General features: G+C 44.4%; 1 protein-coding gene across 2 annotated transcripts in view; it reads right to left on the bottom strand.

The window, feature by feature from the left end:
- LOC123763249 (uncharacterized) overlaps nucleotides 1-24,633 on the bottom strand; it is a 199,257-nt gene that overhangs the window by 173,454 nt on the left and 1,170 nt on the right. The window contains exon 2 of one of the 2 annotated variants that reach the window (XM_069301920.1): nucleotides 17,236-17,297. The exons of the other annotated variant lie outside the window; for it this stretch is intronic. The gene's annotated coding sequence lies outside the window, so the exon portion shown is untranslated. The remainder of the gene's footprint in view (nucleotides 1-17,235; nucleotides 17,298-24,633) is intronic. 2 annotated transcript variants of the gene reach the window in all.

Genomic DNA, 24,633 nt, shown 5'->3' with positions numbered 1-24,633 from the left:
ACTTTCCAACTGCTCCAATGTTGTGGCGCATTTGGCCTTAAAGTCTTATATGGAGTCTTATAACCGTACAAAAAGTGTGTTAAAAATTGAGGTCTCTTAAAAAAATATAGTTTACAAGAAGAGAGTTTTTATTTATATAGTAATGTATGGGTGTTAAGTCGTAAAGCTTTTGTTTCCCGCTCAACTGATCAGCCGGGCTGATGCTGTTGATGGGGCAGACTTGCAGCTATCACAGCTTGGATGATCGTGGGCGATCACTGGAGCGTTATCGTGTTATATTTGGTGGTGGGAGGCTTTGAGGGATGTCAGCGAGGCGAAGGACGCCGCTATGACATGATTGTGGCCCAGGAATGTTACCCGGATTTATGAGAGTGGCGTAACCCGGGCATGGGAGGCGGTCGCCCGCTTGCAACACTGAAAATGTCCAGCAGCCGCATGCACTCTGTCTCTCTCTCTCTCTATTGTCTCTTTCTTCACCCACCTCGTCACGCTAGGCGGGTGTCTTGTGTTCTCTCTCTCTCTCTCTCTCTCTCTCTCTCTCTCTCTCTCTCTCTCTCTCTCTCTCTCTCTCTCTCTCTCTCCGTCCAGCTGCCAAATTAAGACCATTCAAATACTAATTACAGTAATTAGTTTCCAAGGCTATAGCACATCGCTACTTGGTCCCTGCCCTGATGTACGTCAGCCGTACACCCTGTGCACGGCTGACGTACAGTTGTACGCCTGTGTTACGCGTGTAGCACCTCCTCTCTTGTGTTTACTTCTTAAAGACGTTTCATTCATTAATTACTTCCACTTCCCCATTCATGGAGAGGAAAATAACTGAATAACTAGCAGATAAAAGATAACTAATTAGTAAATAATGAATGAAACATCTGTAAGAAGTAAATACAAGGCAGAGGAAGTGATATATGTAGTGTAGGGAAGTTATCAGAAGATAACCTCAGCTTGGCTCTACGAGGATTATTTTAGTGGTTTATTTATGATCCCGACTCATGCAGTCGTTTACTTATTGTGCACCCCATACCCATCCCGTGGGCGGTGGTGGGAAGGGTTACAGAGGCACATAATGGGTTCAGGAACTGAACCCCAGAGTTCACTAGCTAACCAAGTGACTTGTGAAGCTTGTTACGCAATTGTTAAAATAATTTTACATACACCTTTCTCATGGTGTATATATACACCACGAGAAGAAGACCAGAGAGACTGCAAGACCAGAAGACTGCAAGAAGACTTGCAGTCTTCTGGTCTCTCAACCTTCAATATTCTCATGTAGAGTACAAGTACTTGAAACTGTTGGAGTGCCACAGCTACAAACAAACTACTACGACGTTGCAAACTACTGTACGTGCAAATTCAATATTTTGTTGTATTCTGTTTGTTCACTTATCGTACGTTGTTGGTGTACCCCCCCCCCCACCACCACCACCACAGTCTCGCTGTGTGTGTCCTGTCATCTCTCACCCCCCCCCCACCACCACCACCACAGTCTCGCTGTGTGTGTCCTGTCATCTCTCACCCCCCCCACCACCACAGTCTCGCTGTGTGTGTCCTGCCATCTCTCACCCCCCCCCCCCACCACCACCACCACAGTCTCGCTGTGTGTGTCCTGCCATCTCTCACCCCCCCCCCCCCCCCACCACCACCACCACCACAGTCTCGCTGTGTGTGTCCTGCCATCTCTCACCCCCCCCCCCACCACCACCACCACAGTCTCGCTGTGTGTGTCCTGCCATCTCTCACCCCCCCCCCCCACCACCACCACAGTCTCGCTGTGTGTGTCCTGTCATCTCTCACCCCCCCCCCCCACCACCACCACAGTCTCGCTGTGTGTGTCCTGCCATCTCTCACCCCCCCCCCCCACCACCACCACAGTCTCGCTGTGTGTGTCCTGTCATCTCTCACCCCCCCCCCCCACCACCACAGTCTCGCTGTGTGTGTCCTGCCATCTCTCACCTTGAGAGAAAGTTCATGAGGTGATAGGCTAATGGCGTACGGCTTTAATCCGTCACTTGCCTCATACCCCTGGACTAGTCTGCTGCCATACCCCTGGACTAGTCTGCTGCCATACCCCTGGACTAGTCTGCTGCTATACCCCTGGACTAGTCTGCTGCTATACCCCTGGACTAGTCTGCTGCTATACCCCTGGACTAGTCTGCTGCCATACCCCTGGACTAGTCTGCTGCCATACCCCTGGACTAGTCTGCTGCCATACCCCTGGACTAGTCTGCTGCCATACCCCTGGACTAGTCTGCTGCCATACCCCTGGACTAGTCTGCTGCTATACCCCTGGACTAGTCTGCTGCTATACCCCTGGACTAGTCTGCTGCCATACCCCTGGACTAGTCTGCTGCTATACCCCTGGACTAGTCTGCTGCTATACCCCTGGACTAGTCTGCTGCTATACCCCTGGACTAGTCTGCTGCCATACCCCTGGACTAGTCTGCTGCTATACCCCTGGACTAGTCTGCTGCTATACCCCTGGACTAGTCTGCTGCCATACCCCTGGACTAGTCTGCTGCTATACCCCTGGACTAGTCTGCTGCTATACCCCTGGACTAGTCTGCTGCTATACCCCTGGACTAGTCTGCTGCCATACCCCTGGACTAGTCTGCTGCTATACCCCTGGACTAGTCTGCTGCTATACCCCTGGACTAGTCTGCTGCCATACCCCTGGACTAGTCTGCTGCTATACCCCTGGACTAGTCTGCTGCTATACCCCTGGACTAGTCTGCTGCTATACCCCTGGACTAGTCTGCTGCTATACCCCTGGACTAGTCTGCTGCCATACCCCTGGACTAGTCTGCTGCTATACCCCTGGACTAGTCTGCTGCTATACCCCTGGACTAGTCTGCTGCTATACCCCTGGACTAGTCTGCTGCTATACCCCTGGACTAGTCTGCTGCCATACCCCTGGACTAGTCTGCTGCTATACCCCTGGACTAGTCTGCTGCCATACCCCTGGACTAGTCTGCTGCTATACCCCTGGACTAGTCTGCTGCTATACCCCTGGACTAGTCTGCTGCTATACCTCTGGACTAGTCTGCTGCTATACCCCTGGACTAGTCTGCTGCTATACCCCTGGACTAGTCTGCTGCTATACCCCTGGACTAGTCTGCTGCTATACCCCTGGACTAGTCTGCTGCTATACCCCTGGACTAGTCTGCTGCTATACCCCTGGACTAGTCTGCTGCTATACCCCTGGACTAGTCTGCTGCCATACCCCTGGACTAGTCTGCTGCTATACCCCTGGACTAGTCTGCTGCCATACCCCTGGACTAGTCTGCTGCCATACCCCTGGACTAGTCTGCTGCTATACCCCTGGACTAGTCTGCTGCTATACCCCTGGACTAGTCTGCTGCTATACCCCTGGACTAGTCTGCTGCCATACCCCTGGACTAGTCTGCTGCCATACCCCTGGACTAGTCTGCTGCCATACCCCTGGACTAGTCTGCTGCTATACCCCTGGACTAGTCTGCTGCTATACCCCTGGACTAGTCTGCTGCTATACCCCTGGACTAGTCTGCTGCCATACCCCTGGACTAGTCTGCTGCTATACCCCTGGACTAGTCTGCTGCTATACCCCTGGACTAGTCTGCTGCTATACCCCTGGACTAGTCTGCTGCCATACCCCTGGACTAGTCTGCTGCTATACCCCTGGACTAGTCTGCTGCCATACCCCTGGACTAGTCTGCTGCTATACCTCTGGACTAGTCTGCTGCTATACCTCTGGACTAGTCTGCTGCTATACCTCTGGACTAGTCTGCTGCTATACCCCTGGACTAGTCTGCTGCCATACCCCTGGACTAGTCTGCTGCCATACCCCTGGACTAGTCTGCTGCCATACCCCTGGACTAGTCTGCTGCCATACCCCTGGACTAGTCTGCTGCCATACCCCTGGACTAGTCTGCTGCTATACCTCTGGACTAGTCTGCTGCTATACCTCTGGACTAGTCTGCTGCTATACCCCTGGACTAGTCTGCTGCTATACCCCTGGACTAGTCTGCTGCTATACCCCTGGACTAGTCTGCTGCTATACCCCTGGACTAGTCTGCTGCCATACCCCTGGACTAGTCTGCTGCTATACCCCTGGACTAGTCTGCTGCTATACCTCTGGACTAGTCTGCTGCTATACCTCTGGACTAGTCTGCTGCTATACCCCTGGACTAGTCTGCTGCCATACCCCTGGACTAGTCTGCTGCCATACCCCTGGACTAGTCTGCTGCTATACCTCTGGACTAGTCTGCTGCTATACCTCTGGACTAGTCTGCTGCTATACCTCTGGACTAGTCTGCTGCTATACCCCTGGACTAGTCTGCTGCCATACCCCTGGACTAGTCTGCTGCCATACCCCTGGACTAGTCTGCTGCCATACCCCTGGACTAGTCTGCTGCTATACCCCTGGACTAGTCTGCTGCCATACCCCTGGACTAGTCTGCTGCTATACCCCTGGACTAGTCTGCTGCCATACCCCTGGACTAGTCTGCTGCTATACCCCTGGACTAGTCTGCTGCCATACCCCTGGACTAGTCTGCTGCTATACCCCTGGACTAGTCTGCTGCTATACCCCTGGACTAGTCTGCTGCCATACCCCTGGACTAGTCTGCTGCTATACCCCTGGACTAGTCTGCTGCCATACCCCTGGACTAGTCTGCTGCTATACCCCTGGACTAGTCTGCTGCTATACCTCTGGACTAGTCTGCTGTTACGGGAAGTTTCTTTTATCGTGTTATTGCGTCGCATCGGAGTATAAGCAGTGGTACTTAAGAGTACTGCTTTCTTACTCAATGTTACACGGGGGGAACGAGGTTAACAACCATGCACGTTGTTAACGACCAGCACGGCGTGGCTCCTCCGGTGGCGGGAATTCTGATAGCCAATCAGAATCACCGGGCGAGGCAATGAGTACAGGTCGGATCGTGGCCAGTGCAGTACTCTACTGTCTTCCATCCAGTCGATATGGCTTAGTTGTGTGTGTGTGTGTGTGTGTGTGTGTGTGTGTGTGTGTGTGTGTGTGTGTGTGTGTGTGTGTGTGTGTGTGTGTGACCAGCCTTATGGCGAAATTGCGACGAGGTGATCCGCTCTCTTCTGAAATACGACCAGTGGAAGATCTTGAGGTTATCTTGAGATGATTTCGGGGCTTTAGTGTCCCCGCGGCCCGGTCCTCGACCAGTCCTCCACCCCCAGGAAGCAGCCCGTGACAGCTGACTAACACCCAGGTACTTATTTTACCTATTTTACTGCAAGGTAACAGGGACATAGGGTGAAAGAAACTCTGCCCATTGTTTCTCGCCGGCGCCCGGGATCGAACCCGGGATCACAGGATCATAAGTCCAGCGTGCTGTCCGCTCGGCCGACCGCCTCCCTTCATAATATATTGGGTGGCGGGAAACTAGTTCGGTTTCTTTTCACCCCAAAGTCTCTCATTCGATTTCAGGTGAATATTTTTTCCCTATTTGCTAGTTTGTATCTGGAATATTGTTCCCAGCACACAGCTTCATTACTTTGCACATGCTTGAGTTAAACTCCAGTAGCCACTTGCTAGACCGTTCTTTAATTTGCCAAAGTAATCCTGCAGTTTTCCATCGTATTAATATTTGTTCTGGAAGATCAGTTACACAAGCCAGAATACGCTCATTACTGGTCCCAGGATCCCAGTACTGGTCCCAGGATCCCAGTACTGGTCCCAGGATCCCAGTACTGGCTGTGTGTGTGTAGGGGAATGGTGTGGGGGGGGGGGGGGTGAGAGCCTTACACGTGTTCCCGTGCCTAGGAATAGATAGGCCTAGGGAGGAGGGGAGCGTGGATGTTATCAGGGCAGAGGGTGATTTATGAACGAGGGGTGGAAGGGGAGAAGGCAAGTATGAAAGGTAAGGAGCACTGGAGGGGGTGGGGGGGTGGGACGGTGCATGAGGGGGGTCAGTGAGCAGCCGTGGCCCAGCAGCTACACCAGCTGACCTTCAACTGATCTGTTTCCAATGCAACACTTGCCTCAAATACGTTCCTCGACCTCCCCTTCCCCCTCCGCCCTCACCCCCTTCGACCACCCCCCTCATTCCCCTTCCTCCCGCCCGACCCCATCCCCCCCCCCCCCACTGTCCCGCCCTCACTTCTGTATTCATCTATTTTTGCCTCCAGGATCGAGCTGTCAGCTCTTGGCCCCTACCTTTCTAACCGTCAGTTGTCAAACGTTCTGACTCTAAACCTATTTTTTTTAGTATCTATCTACTATGTGTACATTCAATTTGACACATTCAACTCCTGTAATTGCTTCTTTTTTTAAATCAAATTTTGCCCCGAGGGACGAGTTTATTGGGCAGCGCCACTCATCTTGTGAATGGACACACCGCCATAGCAGCACGTACAACACTCCCCAATAGGAAGAAAACCCGCTGGGTTGTTCATTTACTTCTTCCGGAGTTACTTATTTCAGTGAGGCTTTCCTGAGGCATTACCTGTTCGGTTTGGGCTCTAAGCTCAAGTGGCAAATCGGTTTCCGGCTTGAATATTCCCGAAAGCTTTTGTCAAATTCCTGGTATATGTCCGCATGTCCTCCCTCACTGTTGGTCAGGTCTGATAACCTGACATTCATAGTCATCTTCCCCTCTCATACGACTATAGAACAGTCTTGGTTCAGACTTAGCCTCGTATGCAATGTTATTCTCGTGCTACTGCTCGGTCACTCGCCTAGTTTCTGTGAACTAATTTCTGGCCTTGTATGCATTATGATTTCCTTCTGTGTTCTCTATATTTCTTCCATGCTCCTTTGTAAGAGGTCGGGTGGGTGTGTGTGTGTGTGTGTGTGTGTGTGTGTGTGTGTGTGTGTGTGTGTGTGTGTGCGCGCGCGCGCGCGTGCGGTTAGAAAGAAGTGAATCAGCAGGGGTCGGGTGAGCAAGTGCCTGGGTGCTACAGGTGTGAAGGTGCCACACCTGTGCCACGTGAAGTGTCCCTCAATAACCACTAACTGCTCCACTACCGCCATACACTACACTCTCTCATAAAACACCACCATACACTGCACTCTCTCATAACTGGTTTACACCACAATTTATCGACGCATTATCACTTCACAGATAATTTTGAGATGCCTCTTACAGCTCTAAGTGTCTGCATCACAACCAACTACCATTCACTCGGGCACTCACACGTCCCTCGGACAATTAACACAAGGGACACTCGCACTAGGGGACACAGGTGGAAATTGAGCGCTTAAATGAGCCCTAGAGACATTAAAAATAATTTTTTCAGCGTCAGAATAGTAGACAAATGGAATGAATTAGGAAGTGATGTGGTGGAGACTGACTCCATACACAGTTTCAAGTGTAGATATGATAGAGCCCAGTAGGCTCGGGAACCTGTACACCAGTTGGTTGACAGTTGAGAGGCGGGACCAATGAGCCAGAGCTCAACCCCCTCAAGCACAACTAGGTAAGTACACGAACACACACACACGGGTCCAAAAGCTGAAGCTTGACCTTCAGGAACTTTTCGGTTAGAACACACACTAATCATGATCATTTTATTTATGAAAATGAGGACTAAATAAAATAAAGATGTGATACAACAGCTGAAATTTTTCAGTGTACAAATAGGCCAATATAGCGTCCGGCTGCATTGTTAGGCTTCACCACACCAACACAGTGCACAGTTACAACCAGAACAGACCACTGGAACATTATCTAACACAGTGCACAGTTACAACCAGAACAGACCACTGGAACATTATCTAACACAGTGCACAGTTACAACCAGAACAGACCACTGGAACATTATCTAACACAGTGCACAGTTACAACCAGAACAGACCACTGGAACATTATCTAACATAGTGCACAGTTACAAACCCATTAAGATTTCAACTTAGATTCAACAGAGCAGAAGAAGTTGTTAAACACATATGGCAAAATCTTACTGAAGCGACCATACGGGTCATAAATACTCATACTCCGCCCAAGTAAAACAGAAACAAGCAACACTTAGTGGGCCAGCCAGAGGCTTAGGGCCCGCGCAGGAATATCCCTGCAAAAAAAAAAATAATAATAATTCACCACACCAAATAATGCAGTTTGTAACTGTACTGTACTCGCAGGACTATTAGTTGATTACAGAATTAAAGAAGTAACCAGTTTGCGGCACAATTGGTTGAAGTATGTTTATTGAGATAAGAAAGAAATACATCTCAAAGGGATAGAGCAGCTTAGGCTATTTCTACCCCGCCACGGCACAACTGGTACATTCATGCACGCATTCCTCATAATCAATGGCCAACCTGTCCTCTTACAAAGAACGTCGCATTTCGACCGTATGCGTTACCTAAGGCCAAAAATTGTCGTACTAGAAAATGGAAGCGGCTCGCGAAAGTGACGTACTGTCCCGTTTTCTGTTTTAGGCCCTTTGCTAGGTTAGGAGAGACCACTTTAAATTGACCGTTTTCTTGACGCTGGGAACAACCCGTCCTCTTAAAAATAACGTCACTTTTGGCTCGTATGCGCGATATGGCTAAATTTGGACGTAATTTGAAATGAAATCGACTCGCAAAAGTGACGTTCTGTTCCGTTTTCTATTTGAGTCGTCCGTCGTACGTGCAGAGGTTAGGAGAGGGCACTTTAAATTAACGTTTTTCATAACGTTTTGAAACTTTATGAGAATTTCCTGCCCACCTAACCTATCAGAGGACCCTTAACTTATTGTTGTTGGAAAAAAAAATCCAAATTTATTTTCATTTTTTTTTCATTTTCAAATTACGTCCAAATTCGGCCATACAGACAAACGGCCAAAAACGACGTTCTTTTTAAGAGGACAGGTTGCCGGGAAACCCATAGGAGGACGGGTTGCATTGGCAACCCAAACTACGTCACCAGGCCAAGCCTGTCCAGCTTCCGTACTGATGGCTTTTACCCCTGGCTCCTCTTTCTCCACCACCAAATAGCATCAAATACAATTAGAGCAATGATACATTCAAGATGCATCGTGAGTGTAGCTTAGATTCTTAACTGGAGAAATACCTTTAGCTAATACAACACTAATGCACAAATCCACAAGGGCCGTGATGAAGGTTCGAACCTACGTCCGAGTGTATCCCAGTCCACGTTTGTTTAGTCCTTCCTTAACACTTTCCAAACGTGTTGTCAATACTGTACATCACTATGTAACAATTTTTGTCCGAGGGTTGTAAGTGTTATGGTCTTAACTGCTTATGCCTCGAATGTATGGAAAATGACTTATTCCCCTCAAACTTGGCTTTGCCTTAAGACAGTTTAGTGAAGATGTCTTGAAGGTTACTTAAAGGCTGCCGACTTCTTATCTAGAACTATCACAGCTCTAGATAAGGAGTCGGCAGCCTTCAAGGACTGAGTTTGAGCACAAATGGCAAATTTTACGAATTCGCGTTTGGAGGCATCCGCAGCTTGGATGAACATAGCCTAAGGTTGGATCGGGCAAATCATATTTTGCGCTTATACTTGGTACATGTCTATGGAGGATGGACTGGAATGTATCAACACACGTGAAAAAATCTGTGTATTAAAATGGCCATGTATATTTACGTATACATGTATGTTCAAGACTGTGTTTACACATCCGTATACACGTGCAAATCTTTTCATGCTGACGCGTTCGAATATGCGAGCGCGTTCGTGCACCTGCAACTGAACGTGTGTATTACATAGTTTTGGTGCAGAATGTGTGTCAGGGTTATATATAATACAACAAAAGTGGTGCCGTGAAACAATTCTCGGTTGGCAGACCACTCTCCCCGCTCCACATAACGTCTCGAGGGGAAACTCGTCATGTCATAACGCTTGAGAAACTTTACTAGATTCACCTTCATTAGACGATGAAATATTCGCCTGGATGTGCCTGCAGGGTCCAGTCTTTCATGATAACGGAGTTTTAATACAATGACTCGCTTGTATGCACATACTTATGAATAAATGAGTAACTTTGCGTGTGACGGAAGAATAGGCTAGTGCGCTGAGGGAGAATAGGCTAGTGCGTGGAGGGAGAATAGGCTCCCGCGTGGAGGGAGAATAGGCTCCCGCGTGGAGGGAGAATAGGCTCCCGCGTGGAGAGAGAATAGGCTCCCGCGTGGAGGGAGAATAGGCTCCCGCGTGGAGGGAGAATAGGCTCCCGCGTGGAGGGAGAATAGGCTCCCGCGTGGAGGGAGAATAGGCTCCCGCGTGGAGGGAGAATAGGCTCCCGCGTGGAGGGAGAATAGGCTCCCGCGTGGAGGGAGAATAGGCTCGCGCGTGGAGGGAGAATAGGCTCGCGCGTGGAGGGAGAATAGGCTCGCGCGTGGAGGGAGAATAGGCTCGCGCGTGGAGGGAGAATAGGCTCGCGCGTGGAGGGAGAATAGGCTCGCGCGTGGAGGGAGAATAGGCTCGCGCGTGGAGGGAGAATAGGCTCGCGCGTGGAGGGAGAATAGGCTCCCGCGTGGAGGGAGAATAGGCTCCCGCGTGGAGGGAGAATAGGCTCCCGCGTGGAGGGAGAATAGGCTCCCGCGTGGAGGGAGAATAGGCTCCCGCGTGGAGGGAGAATAAGCCGGTGTGACGATGACATACAAGTCTTGGGGATAATGATGGTTGTTGTTATTATAGATTCAGCTACTTGGAACAAGTTCCAAGTAGCACGGGCTATGGTGAGCCCGTAACTTACCTAGCACAGGAGCGGGGCTGAAACTGTGGATAATGATGGGGACTACGGGGCATAAGGAGGACATGGTAGTTAAAAGAAGGGCAAAACAAGGGGGCATGGATGCAAATTTAAGATACAAAAGTCACAAGGATGTTATAAAGAACTTACTTAACATAGTGAGAATGTAATTAATTAGAGGAAGCTAAAGAAGCTAACAAAACTGCCCAAAAAGTAGTTACTGAATTACCCCCAACAAATAGGGTAAAGCCTAACTGGTGGGCTAAGCGTTACTGAGGAGCTGATGCTCTGCAATAAAATTTGGGTGCAAGTACACACGCACACATTAACTGAACGATAAATACTTGCTTATCATTCCACATACCTTACTGGGTATTCTCAGAGTCAAACCGTGTATTTGATTTAGGATCAGTACCGCATACGAATAAACACACACTGGACAAGGTGACAATCAGCCCTGACTACTAAACTACAGTTATCCAGTAAACATGAGGATAACATTGATAAAAATGGCTGAGTGGGGATGAGGGTAAACAGTTATGGACTGGTACCAGGTTTATCCTCCCAACCATAGGCTCGAACACAGTCGAAATTGCTCACAGGTGGGTACAAGATAACATGGCTTCTGAGTGATGTTAGCAGGCTGTTAATGACTGGTGTTTGTGTTGTGCGTGTATCTAACAACATGGTCATCTACTGCCCATCCCCAGGATGCAGCCCGCAATGCGTGTGTAGCTACCAGGTACCTATATGCTGTCAGGTGAACATAGGCATCGGATAAAAAGAAGCTATGCCAAATTGTTTCTGTTGTAACAAACTAGGCTTCATCCCGGTCCCTGCGTGTTCCGGTTATACATTAATGTCTGTATTGGCTTTTTGCCCTTTCCCTGTGGCCCTTCTGGCTGGATTTATCCCTCCTGCGGTATAGCGTTCTTTTACTGTGCTTCTTTGCCGCGGGCTAGTTCTGTGTACGGTATATATATAATTTGTGTGTCTATTTCCCGTCTTCTTTCAGTGTTTCCATGTTTTGTGCTTGTTTGTTTTTCAATTTTGTGTTTCCTTTCTTCGATTGTCCTCATGTTTTTGTCTTTGTTTTCCACGGATCACTGCTTGTACTTTTTTTGTCAGACTTTTTATTGTATTTATTGTGCTTTATCAATACAAAAATACAAAAAAGGATGTGCATGAAAGAGCATATAGACACGAAATCTATTCAAACACACACACACACACACACACACACACACACACAAGGACAAGACGGCTATGTTAAAGGGCCACACAAACTCTAAACTTGACACAATCGTGTGCATATCGACTGTCATGCCAAACATCACTAACACCCCTCCCGGACTTGCCCAGCCCCCCAACCATTGCCCAACACCTACGCACACATACCACTAACTCAGGGTCGCCTAAACTTCTACACCCCACCCCTCCAGCCTACTTTATTTAACACCTCTCCCCTTTCCCCACCAACACCCACCCTTAAACGACCCTATATATAGGGGCTTCACACACATTTTCCAACATATTTGGTGTACTGAATAATACAGGAAACTTGTCTGGGTCTACACAGGCGCGTGCCACGGATATACAAAAAAAAATGGTAAGGTAATTATGAGGAGAGGGCGCTAAGGCAGTACAACTATATAGCATTTGGAAGGGTATACGAGGACAAGTAGCTAAGAAGGACGGAGGGAAGAAATGATGTTGGACCATCAGGGAGCGAACGCCAACCTGCGAAAAGCTGCACCGACCAGTCTAAAAGTAGTTGGACATACCCAAAGAGAGCAGACACAGCAGGTGTACAGGGAAGGGAGGTGACAATTAGCACTATCTTGCACTATCTCTCTATCACGGAGGCCGCCTCGCCGGCGAGGATGGTCGCTTCTGGCGCCTGATTGACGGCCTACGACACTGCTGTCATACCTGTGTACCTTGGTGGAGAGCGGAAACAAGTACTAAAAATAGGAATAGGCCTAAAAGTTAAAATATTTTGACGTACAGCCTAATAACGAAAATATTTTGTAGTAACTGCAATGGTACAGTTGTAGTTAAAGTAGTTGAGGGCGTTCGAGAGAGAGAGAGAGAAAAAAAAAAGTTGGGGATTATGATGATGTAAACGCCATCTGTTGATTGCACCTGATCCCATTTTCTGTGTTCGCTACTGGAATGTTGCCATCTCACTGAAACAGGTGTAGTTTCCATCGTACTAAATGGTTTCCTTTCCACAAAAGTGATACGACAGCTACGTTGATATGAAGTGATAGTGATACGAAGTGATGCATCCTCCTGATATGAAGTGAGACGTGACATGACAGCGGCGAAAAGCAGTACACCAGGAAGGCGGGAAATTCTGTAGTTGGAGACTCTCAAAGGGGGGTCTTCAACTTTATAGAGATGCTAGCCATGCAAAAGGTTTTAGAACATGCTCTTCCTGAACACCGACAACATGTTGTCATACATGCAGATTCTTTAAGTACCATTGAAACCTTGCAACAAGAACACATTCGTGACAACATCCATCTGATCACAAATGTCATAGCATTACTGCCACTCAAACGTCAAGGCCGTCGGGTACTTATCAACTGGGTGCCGAGTCATGTGCGAATAATAGGGAATTACATTGAAGATGAAGCTGCAAAACTTGCAGCTTCAACTTTTGCTGCAAGTTTTTGCACAACAGCAAGAGAACTTAGCTGTAGAACTTAGCACAACAGCTAAGAGAAGAAATATAGACATTTACATGCCATAGAGTCTGTCACAGATTAAAAAAGTAATTAGAAATAGAGCAATGCAGAAGATGTACAGTGACCACAACACAGCAGTTGCAACATCAGGATCTGCGAGTTGGTACAAGAATTCAACCAACTACGAACCACTTATTTTGATGCAAGAGAGCAGTAGAACAACAAAAGTGCACTTACATCACATTAGGCTTGGATACCCATGTGCATGGGAAACAGGCTTACAGGTTCCAGAAGATAAGAGGAAATGTCAGCACTGTGGAGAAATGCCCGACAGACCACTGGAACATTATCTAACACAATGCACAGTTGTGCACCCAATAAGATTTCAACTAAAATTCAACAGAGCAGAAGTTGTTAAACACATTGGGCATAATGTTACTGAATCGACCGTACGAGTCATAAATACTCATACACCACTTAAGTAAAACGGAAACAAGAAACAAGTAACACTTAGTGGGCCAGCCAGAGGCTTCGGGCCCGCGCAGGAATATCCCTGCAAACAAAAAAAGTCCACCAGGAGTGACCAGAAAGGGCAGTTCTCAGGCATTAAGGGCTTGTTTCGGTCGGAACAAGAAGAGCCAGCCCGCCAAACACACACCGAAACTACGACGTTGGTACAACGTTCGAACAAGTTTTAACACCACCTAACCAGTTATAACAACCAATATAGCAAGTTGTAACAACGTTCTAATACGTCATAAACACGTTAAGCCAAGATGTAACAACTTTATTACAAGTTTTAACAAGCGGAAAATAAAGACAGTTTCGGTTTGTGTTTCCAGGGAGGTCGTCGTAGTGAACTGTCTGTTGGTAGCCAGGGACCTACTGGTGTTGTAACCACGTATCTCAGGGTGGCCAAGTTGTGTTGGCCACAAGGCAGACGGAGTGAACGTCCATCTGTCCTTTAGATTAAGGCTTATTTGTGTTGAACCTTGCGAGGAAGCTAGCCAGTGGTGCTAGAGTTAGTTTAAACACTGTGATAATACTGCGGAGGACTGACCTCAGCATTGTTGGAAAAGTGGACTGGCTGACTTGAGTACTTGAGAAGAAGTGAACACAGGGGAAGGAGCCTTAAGTGTTGTTACAAGGACTCGCCGTGGTAGAAGACGGCAGAGGTTTCTGTAGCGTCCTGTGTGAACGTGACACTTACGGTGTTATCTGTGGTGTATAGATATTGCTGTATGTTTCCGGTAATTATCTGTACAAAATATTTAAGTATATTTGGCGTGATTTTTTCGTTTAGTGTTGTTTAACCCCTTCCCGATTTGGTTGTCTATTATTGCTCGGTTCTTAATAACTTAACCTTGACTTGGGGTTAATAACTTAACCTTGACGTTAAGTTATTAAGAACTTGGGTTCTTAATAACTTAACCTTAATAACGTGACCTTGACTAAACTAGATCTGGTAAGATAGGGACATTAAGGCCCTCTAGAAAGAGACAAAAAGAACCCAAGTTACTGAGGCCGTAACTGGGGTCGCTCGCGACAACGGGCTGCTGTAATTACCGACACATTCGTCCTCGACTCACAATCGGGAATTTCGGGTTCGAATCCCGGACAGAACAGAAAAGGTTGGGTACGTTTCCTATCACCTAATGCACCTGTTCACCTAGCAGTAAACAGATACCTAGGAGTTAGTCAGCTTATTGTGGGGTTGCAACCTTGTGAGCAAGTATAAGAAATATTGCCGGAACAACCGTGGACATTTTCAAGAGAAAATTTGATAGTTTTCTTCAAGTTTTCTTTCCGGACCAACCGGGCTGTGGTGGGTATGTGGGCCTGCGGGCCGCTCCAAGCAACAGCCTGGTGGACCAAGCTCTCACAAGTCAGGGAGTACAAGTACTCCCAGAAGTACAAGGGGAGCAGGAGTAGAATAACTCCCCAGAACCCCATCAAGCAGCGGGGTCTGTAATTCAATCTTGGAGGAGGGGGGGGGGGGCGATATAAGCCTTCTTGAGGTTATCTTGAGATGATTTCGGGGCTTAACGTCCCCGCGGCCCGGTCCTCGACCAGACCTCCTTTTTGTTACCCCCCAGGAAGCAGCCCGTAATAGCCGTCAAACTCCCAGGTACCTATTTACTACTAGGTAACAGGGGCATCAGGGTGAAAGAAATTCTGCCCATTTGTTTCCGCCTCCGCCGTTGATCGAACCCGGAACCTCAGGACTACGAATCCGAAGTGCAGTCCACTCAGCTATCAGGCCCCGCTGTACAGATTAACTGTATTTTATGTATAAATTGGCTGCCTGTCCCCCGACATAATGAATTATTATTACATAATGTAATATTTAACATTTTAAACTGGGTTCAATAAAATAAAAATATTAGTAAAACAAAACCTACGCAGTTATTATAGATGGCGAATATCTAATATACATTAGATAGGATACCTTACTTAAATCAATTTCGTTTTTTTTTAAATAAAATTCAATATTCAAAAAGAAAATCCATATCCTGGACTTTACCAAAACTGATATCATGATATTAGTTTGAGATAGCAGGTATCACTGAGAGCTTATCTTAAGGATAATACAGTTTATGTCAGCTATACCGAACCTACAGTAAGTAGCCTACAGCTTGTAAGAGTCATACACAGTTCCCTCGACACGCTAAATACTTTCAGTGGGTTTCAGTGTTCAAATAATGAACCTACGGGTACGTTAGCAACATACCTGGAGACAGTTGCAATACCACATTGAATACTTGCAAATGTTAATTGCATGTATATGTATTTTTATTGTACTTGGACCGAAACATCAATATTCCGTACGTGAGGATATGGGTACACTAATAGTAATGTTGATTTTCATACTTTACAATATTAAGAAGTTTACAATGTTGAGAGTATATTGGACATATTCTAATGAAAGTATGATCCCTGAGGGTACCCCCTTTCATGCATTGTTTATTGAAGGGGTATTTTGACAGCAGGTTGGATTGGTGTGGAGGCTGGGAGGACGGGCTGGAGTATAAGCCCTGCGAGGTTCCATGTTTCAACATTGATGCATAGACTTATTTTATGTATAAATAAGTATGTATGTAATGTATGTAATTATTGTTTGAGGCAAGTTGTGCTAGGGTTTTTTAGGTTGTGTGTGAGGATATTTCCTTGCGTTATTGCAAATATATTGTGTTTAAATCAAAGAAAAAAAATCCGTAGCTTATTGCTTGTGAAAATAATTCTAGGGTCTTTGCGATATTTCTCAGCATTTATTTTAACAAGACAAATGGTAATATCAAGATCCAACTCCCAGCATGGGTTCTTAACCCATCGTGAATACCTCCTCGGAGGAAATCCTATCGTAGCCTATTGGTTCTGGGAGAACCAATAGGCTACTGCTAACAACGGAGACAATTCAACTCCCCCCCCCTGAATCACACACTAACACATACCATACACATAGAAATTGTGTTGTATATGCTAACCAATTCCAGTACCTGAACCTGGAGTCATCAAGCAGTTACGCAAGTATTTATGAACCTGAATCGCTTTTCTTAAATCTCTGGCGGTTTTGTTTACGTATATTTAACAGTTTACGAGCTCCGAAGCACTAGGGGAGCTGTTTACAACAATAACATCACTTGACTGCGAAGTTTAGATGCTCATAAACTAATACATGTAAACAACGTTGCTAAAGATTGAGAAAAGATGTATAGGTTCGTAAATGCTTGCTGAATCGTGGTGCAGAGTCTCTGACCTAACTCCCAACATACCTTACCTTCCAGGACTTGACAACATTCTTTAGTGAGTAAACCTCAGCTGTAGTAGCAAGTAAATTTACAAATTATATAACAAATTAAAAAAACAAAGTGTGATCAATATGAATACAACTTACCTGATATACGAAGTTCAGGAGCGATGTTAGCGAGGCGGGATACAAGTCCAGATCAGTTTCATCTGTTTGAAAAGTACATAAAATATGTATCACTTTTCTACATATTCTTTAATGCACTTAACATCGTTATATACGTGTTCATGGCACATACAGTTTTTACACTGAAATACAATTTAAAGATTAAGTCAGATGGCTAAAACAAATTATTCGTGTCCATCTCTTGAGGTTATCTTGAGATGATTTCGGGGCTTAGCGTCCCCGCGGCCCGGTCCTCGACCAGGCCTCCTTTTTGTTTCCTTGCACTGACTGACTTGCAATAAAAAAAATCGATGTCACATCCTACTCTATTTCCACAATATAATTAATAATAATTCATTGTGTGGGGAGCCAAAAACCTAGTTTATACATACAGTACATGTTAGGCCTAAATCGAGGTCTTCTCAAAGTCAAATTACTGACAGTAATTACTTCAGTAATTACTGAATTACTAATGTGATGCAACCCCCACAACAAGCTGACTAACGCCTATTTACCGCTAGGTGAACAGAGGCATTAGGTGACAGGAATCGCGCCCAACCATTTCTGTCCCGCCCGGGATTTGAAAACCCGCAATTCTCGATTGTGAGTCGAGAACGAACCAATTAAATTTCATTCGCATCAATGTGTACGAATCGCATTCGTATATGCTACCAAAACATAATATCTTCCCTCTTTGTTTAAGAGTAAATTATAGTCGTACTTCTTAGTAATAGAGTACAAGGGCGGGAAGACATACGAGGTCACAGACACCAACATACAAACGGAGTGGTGGTGGTCTGTAGTAGTACCCAGGCCCGTAATGTGAGCCATTGGGGCGTTGTGGTCTGAACTGGTCGAGGTGCACAGTGATGGCGGGTCTCCCAGGCACCCTGGTATGGTCTCCTCACACTATTCGCTTTAAAGGGGTCTGGAAGTTGTCGTGGTTGTGGCCAAAGTGCCATTATGACTTGAGCCACAATTAGTACAGTTGGGGGTTGTTATCTAAAATGGTACAGCCTAGTATTATTAGCTGAAATCAAATTAGATAGCCGTGGGAACAACCAGGGGCCAGATTCACGAAGCAGTTACGCAAGTACTTAAGAACGTGTATATCTTTCCTCAATCTTTGACGGCTTTGGTTACATTTATTAAACGGTTTACAAGCATGAAAACTTTCCAATTCACTGTTATTGTTATAAACAGCCTCCTGGTGCTTCGGAGGTCATTAACTGCTAATAATTGTAAACAAAGCCGCCAAATATTGAGAAAAGATGGACAGGTTCGTAAGTGCTTGCGTAACTGCTTCGTGAATCTGGTCCCTGGACCCTTATTTATCCTTGGAGAAGCCATTTGTCAGCCGTTCCAATACCATCAGATATGTGTACAACAGATATACAATATATAGGTCCAGTGTGGTTGGTCTGCATACAATAAAACTTTTGCATCACGTTATTGTCGCTGAGAAAGCAACCTGTTCTACAAAAAAAAAAGAGAAAACGTCGCATTTCGACCATATGCGTTACATGAGGACAAAAATTGTCGTACTAGAAAATGGAAGCGGCTCGCGAAAGTAACCTGCTGTCTTGTTTTCTGTTTTGGGTCCTCTGGTTTGTTACGAGAGGACACTTTAAATTGACTCTTGACGTTGGGAAAATTAGGAGGACGGGCTGGAGAAAGACTGTTGAACACTATAAACAAATGGCTGTCATGCGCAAAAATGTATTAAAAGTTAATTTAATCCAAATTAGTCTTGACAATGTGCACGTCATAAATCAAATTTGCGGGCACCACTCAGCATTACTAATTTAAATGAACTACTACTTTCCATTATTTTACATTATACAGCTTACTAATTACAGTATTAATTTGCATTAAATGTGTGTTTCAAGAGTAATAATCTGATTACACTAGCCTAATATAGCTAACACGGCTAGGCTATGTTCACTATCTACAATAGGCAAACTTAGGATATATGGGCGCCTGACAGCTGGGTGGACAGCGCTTCGGATTCGTAGTCCTGAGGTTCCGGGTTCGATCCCCGATGGAGGCAGAGACAAATGGGTAAAGTTTCTTTCGTTGATGTACATATAGTGTAGTAATACTTCCTTTTAAGAGTTTTATATATATATATGGTGATGGGAAAAATAATTACATATGGATAAAGTGATGACCTGTTATATTTAATGTACCTCCCCCTTTTGTTTTACTTGCATTACTGAGCTCACCCCTTGAAAGCCTCTACTAACTTGGGGCCGGATACCAGAACTTTCGTACCACCAGAAAAGATTGCGTCCCATTGGTTGCGTCCCATTGTGGCCGTAACAAATATATCAACGTAAAACACGGACATTTCTTGAGCATTAGTGATAAGGGTTCTCTAAACTGATTTTTTCACACTCGATTACGTGTAGCGTGGCTCCGGCTCTGCCATTTTTGTAGACTTGATAATTTTAATCTGGCCTCTTAAGGATGAGATATTAGGCCTAGACCTTCGTTATACAGTGAGTTCTTACTCTGTAATGTGGTATCTAGTGAGTGGTCTGGCGTATTTAACAAGTACAGTGGATTTTTGTTGTCTGTAAAACAGTACTTGCATTACTTTTGCAGTGCACAGGAAGAAATATGTTTATCAACCAGAATGTTCGGTACTATGTTGATTGGGATGTGTAGGCGTTCTCACCTAGTTGAGCTTGTTGAGCTCTGGCTCTTTGGTTCCGCCTCTCAACTGTCAATCAACTGGTGTACAGATTCCTGAGCCTACTGAGCTCTATCATATCTACATTTGAAATTGTGTATGGAGTCAGCCTCCACCACATCACTGCCTAATACGTTCTTATGTTGGCTAACCTTGCATATGCGTTGCTGAACATATGCTCTTGATCTACAGGAAACAGGTCTGGCGTGATATCAACCTGTGATTTTACAATATATATATATATATATATATATATATATATATATATATATATATATATATATATATTGGTCCAATGTGTGTATATGAAAGTGTGGGAGAGAATAAGTTAAAACCAAAACTATATAGGCCTATTTAGACAATCTAAAAACAAAAAGAAAGTATACCCATGAAACACACTTATTCACTTGGGCTAAGCCAAACCTCCACTACACCAGACTAATGCACCGAGTACCCTTAAAATAACACGAGGGTCTAGTCCCAGATGTGTTCTCTGTTACACATCCATTAACACGAACTTCCAAAAAGCAAAACCGTGTGTTAAAATTCTAATTGCCCCAAAGAGTAGGACTATGAGGCTAAGTTTATGACACTTTAATTTATTCTCAAATTTGTAATTCATTTTAACTATTCTATTAAATAATTATACTGTAGGGAAATATTATACTTTTAGTAATTTCAATGGATGTAAAGCAGCGGTAACATAGTATATGCTGGTAATTAGTATAAAGCTCCTACTTATGCTAAATATCCCGAGAGTATTTACATGCACGCTTAGGCTATCAGCTAACACATCTCAAGCTCATGCCTCTGTCGTCTAATTAACTCACATGGCCAGTGACACATGTGGCCCATGACCAGGCTTCCTTGGTAACAGCCCAATCAGCGAGGCTGTTTGTGGTCACAGCCCGTCTACCTACATTGCGTTTTACAGACCGACCGGTCACTTCCCAACGGAGTTTGTCTAATTCCTTCTAGAAGATCTCAAACTGTTCAGGCAATATTTCCTACGTTTAGCGGTAGGAGGCTGAAGAGTCGTGGACCTATTTATAGTTTCAAATGCGCTTACTGACATCAATCACTTGATTTATTCTACATTTGATAATGCATTTCTCACCCCAGTAAGCTGTTATGTAAATTAAAACCCTAAAGATATTTTCAAAATGTAAATTAGGAAATTTCTTCTCTCCTGAGAACATTCTGTGTGGTCTGAGACTCCCAGAGGATTAGAAATTTTACAGAATTTCTGCATAATTTCAATTAGATATGTTGCCTACCTTAAAAGAAGTTTCGAGTACAAAGTTGCAATCCAGACGAGTGAGAATCTGTACTTTGAATAGACAAATATTATTGGCATATTATCCCTTTTTTATGGTCCCCACAATAATTTTTCTTCCTTATGTTTATCTATCAGTTTCTACAGAAGGTGAATATGTCTGACACTATATTGGAATCTGACCCAAGTATCAGTTGGATCAACCCACGATCCAAAATGTATTCGAAAAATGTGCAACCATGTTGGAACAGACGAACGCCCTAAGAAAATTTGTGAAAACATCTTGATAACATATTATGAGAGTGAAGGGGAGGGGGGCAGCCTGGTCCGCTAAGTAAACCAACTCGCCAATATAACCATGGAAAACAAAGTACAGTATTTGGATTCCCTACGTTATGTCTCTCATGGCCAACTCATCATTACTACCCAAGATATATATGAACACGTTGTACTGAACGGGGTGAGAATAGCTTGAGGTACCTCATCCCTTTGTGTGCATTTATACCTCAATAAACTTATTTCACTGTCTAACCTCTCACCTTGTAGATAATTTCTGGGCTTGTTAAAAATGTTTATACCAACATTCCGGCAAGGAGCCTCATTTACGCGCGAGTGCTTTCAACTGCCTTAAGAGGCTATGCATGATTTCATGATACGTTATGAATACGTATTATATACATTAATGAACAAACACAGTTCTAGAGATTAGTGATTTAAGAGCTTTGCTTGCAAGTGGTATTGCTAAAACATTTATCAGCACAGCACAAAATTCAAAGTATCTTTTTTTTATTTGGCTTAATAACAGCATATCTTTTTTGTTTGTACGCAGGTTTGAGGATAGGCTTGTGGTTTGCATGCTTGGTTTGTTTTGGTCGGACGCCATCTCAGATTTAAGGGCTGTGCTCTTTGCCACGGCCTATCTATCCTCAGGACAAGCTTGTCCAACATGAAGCAAACCTAAAAGACGCATTTATCAATTGTATTGTACTAAGTAATAAACTACATTTTCTCAAATGTTATAATTATGTACACAATTTTGGTTCTGTTGGCATTATTTGCTTTTGCAGTATTTTAGTAATGTATTAGGATAGGTGCAATTGGAATATGTTTCTCGAGAAGGTTCGAGAAATTTGTGTATGTACTTTTATCTCAATAAACATTATTATTATAATTATAATTATTAACTTTCAGACGTAAGCAGATGAAAATCGTGCGTAAACAGTTTTTCATTCATAAGCTGAGGGTTTGACGGCAGAATTAACGATCATCTGGCCTCTGTTGGCGAGGATGGACTGTTTTATCTTACAGTATGGAAACAAAGTTGACGAATGAGCTTTTGAGGCGGTCGCAGCCTTCGTGCATGTGTAAAGTTCTTCATTGGATTATACTCGACAGACTAATGTTTCAAATCAAGCCCCACCTTGCCCCTAACCTGTATGGTTTCCTTCCTGGAAGAAGCACGCAAAGTTGCTTTGCAGAATATTTTATCAGAGGGACCAAGCTCTCAGGCGGCATTTATTGATCTCCAAACTGCTTTTGATACAGCAGAGAAATAATCTTAGAACAACTAGCCTCTTTAGGAGTTAAGGGAAGACTGTTGACATGGCTCAGGGGTTACCTGGGTAACAACCGCCTCAGTCCTTTTTCAAGGGGGTCAAAAGTAAACTCTGTGCACCCTTTGAGTTGGGTACACCCCAGGGTGGAGTGCTATGTTCAATGTTCAATGTTCTGATGCACAAATTAACAATTGATATTCCCGCACTACCTGACGAAGCCGTCATCTGTTATGCCGATGACATATGCATTGTTGCAAACACCCAAACTAGACTGCAAGCTCTATTTGATTCACTCGCTAAAAGCATTGAATGTGGTCTTGTTATCTCTATAACTAAATCCAGAGTTCTCCATCCCCAAGAGAAAACTCATATAACTTTCAAGGTCAACAGCCAGAACACTGAAACGTGTAGGCAGCACAAATATCTTGGAGTTGGTATTAACAGTGACATTGTAAACGATCTACACCATAGGTTAAAAGAAAGACTAAAACCATTGAAAAGACTTACTGGCAAAAATATTGGTATGAATATTAAATATGCTAGACTATTCTATATGATGTTTGTTAGATCTCTCGTTGATCATAATGCTCTGCACTTAATTAATTTCCCCTCCTCTGTGTTGGACAAACTTGAAGTAGTACAGAATGAGGCTATGAGGATAATTCTTGGTGCTCCAAGATGCACAAGAATCATCAACATGAGGGAAGAACTGAAGCTTCCAACCATACTAGAGAGAATCATGCAAGTCATCACGACCTTTTGCCTTAAAGTCATGAGAGACCTTATATCTCCTGCATTGCTCAGAGACAAATCATTTAATGCTGTTAACACCCTATTGACTCGTGCCAACATACCAACTCCTTTTATGATAAATGGCTGAGCACAAATGCCTACAATCTCATTAAACTCAACATTCCTTTTAAGTGCAATCTACCTGTCTCTGATATTCCTCTTTATCTGTACCCCACCATTCAAGTATCATATACACCTGTCACCAAGAAAGATAATGAGACTCTTGCTCTTCTCAAAGCTGTCACACTCGAAACAATTGCCTCCTCCATTGAGAATTCAAGATCTCACGAGCACTGAGTCTACACCGACGGCTCAGTCCAATCTTCTACTGGACGGACTGCAGCAGCATGTAGGTTTTATAGAAATAATATTTGCACAAAGACTGTCAGTGTTAGGTTAAACAACTGGCTGACCTCCACAAAAGCAGAACTAACGGCATTACAACTAGCTACCAGTACATTAAAAAACATTGTAGGATGAATAATAATTTGTGATTCAAAGTCTGCTCTTCAAGCAATCGAAAACTTCTGGAAGATCGACAGCAAGAACCTCATACTCCTAATTATAAATGACCTAATCGCTGCACAGAGTAAAGGGTCTCGAATCTCGTTTGTTTGGATACCATCACACATAAATATAACCCATCATAATGAGACAGACATTGCAGCCAAATTAGCGTGTAACAAATATGAAGTTGAATTAGATCTTGGTATCCTCATCTCTACTGTCAAAACTAAATATTATAGTTTTGACAGTATATATTATATATATATATATATATATATATATATATATATATATATATATATATATATATATATATATATTATATATATATGTCGTACCTAGTAGCCAGAACGCACTTCTCAGCCTACTATGCATGGGCCGATTTGCCTAATAAGCCAAGTTTTCATGAATTAATTGTTTTTCGACTACCTAACCTACCTAACCTAACCTAACTTTTTCTGATACCTAACCTAACCTAACCTATAAAGATAGGTTAGGTTAGGTTAGGGAGGGTTGGTTAGGTTCGGTCATATATCTACGTTAATTTTAACTCC

Source organism: Procambarus clarkii, chromosome 5 (genome assembly GCF_040958095.1).
Source record: "Procambarus clarkii isolate CNS0578487 chromosome 5, FALCON_Pclarkii_2.0, whole genome shotgun sequence".
NCBI classification, from domain to species: Eukaryota; Metazoa; Arthropoda; class Malacostraca; order Decapoda; family Cambaridae; genus Procambarus; species Procambarus clarkii.
Note: the sequence above shows the minus strand (reverse complement) of the source record. Positions and strands in the feature narration are given on the sequence as shown.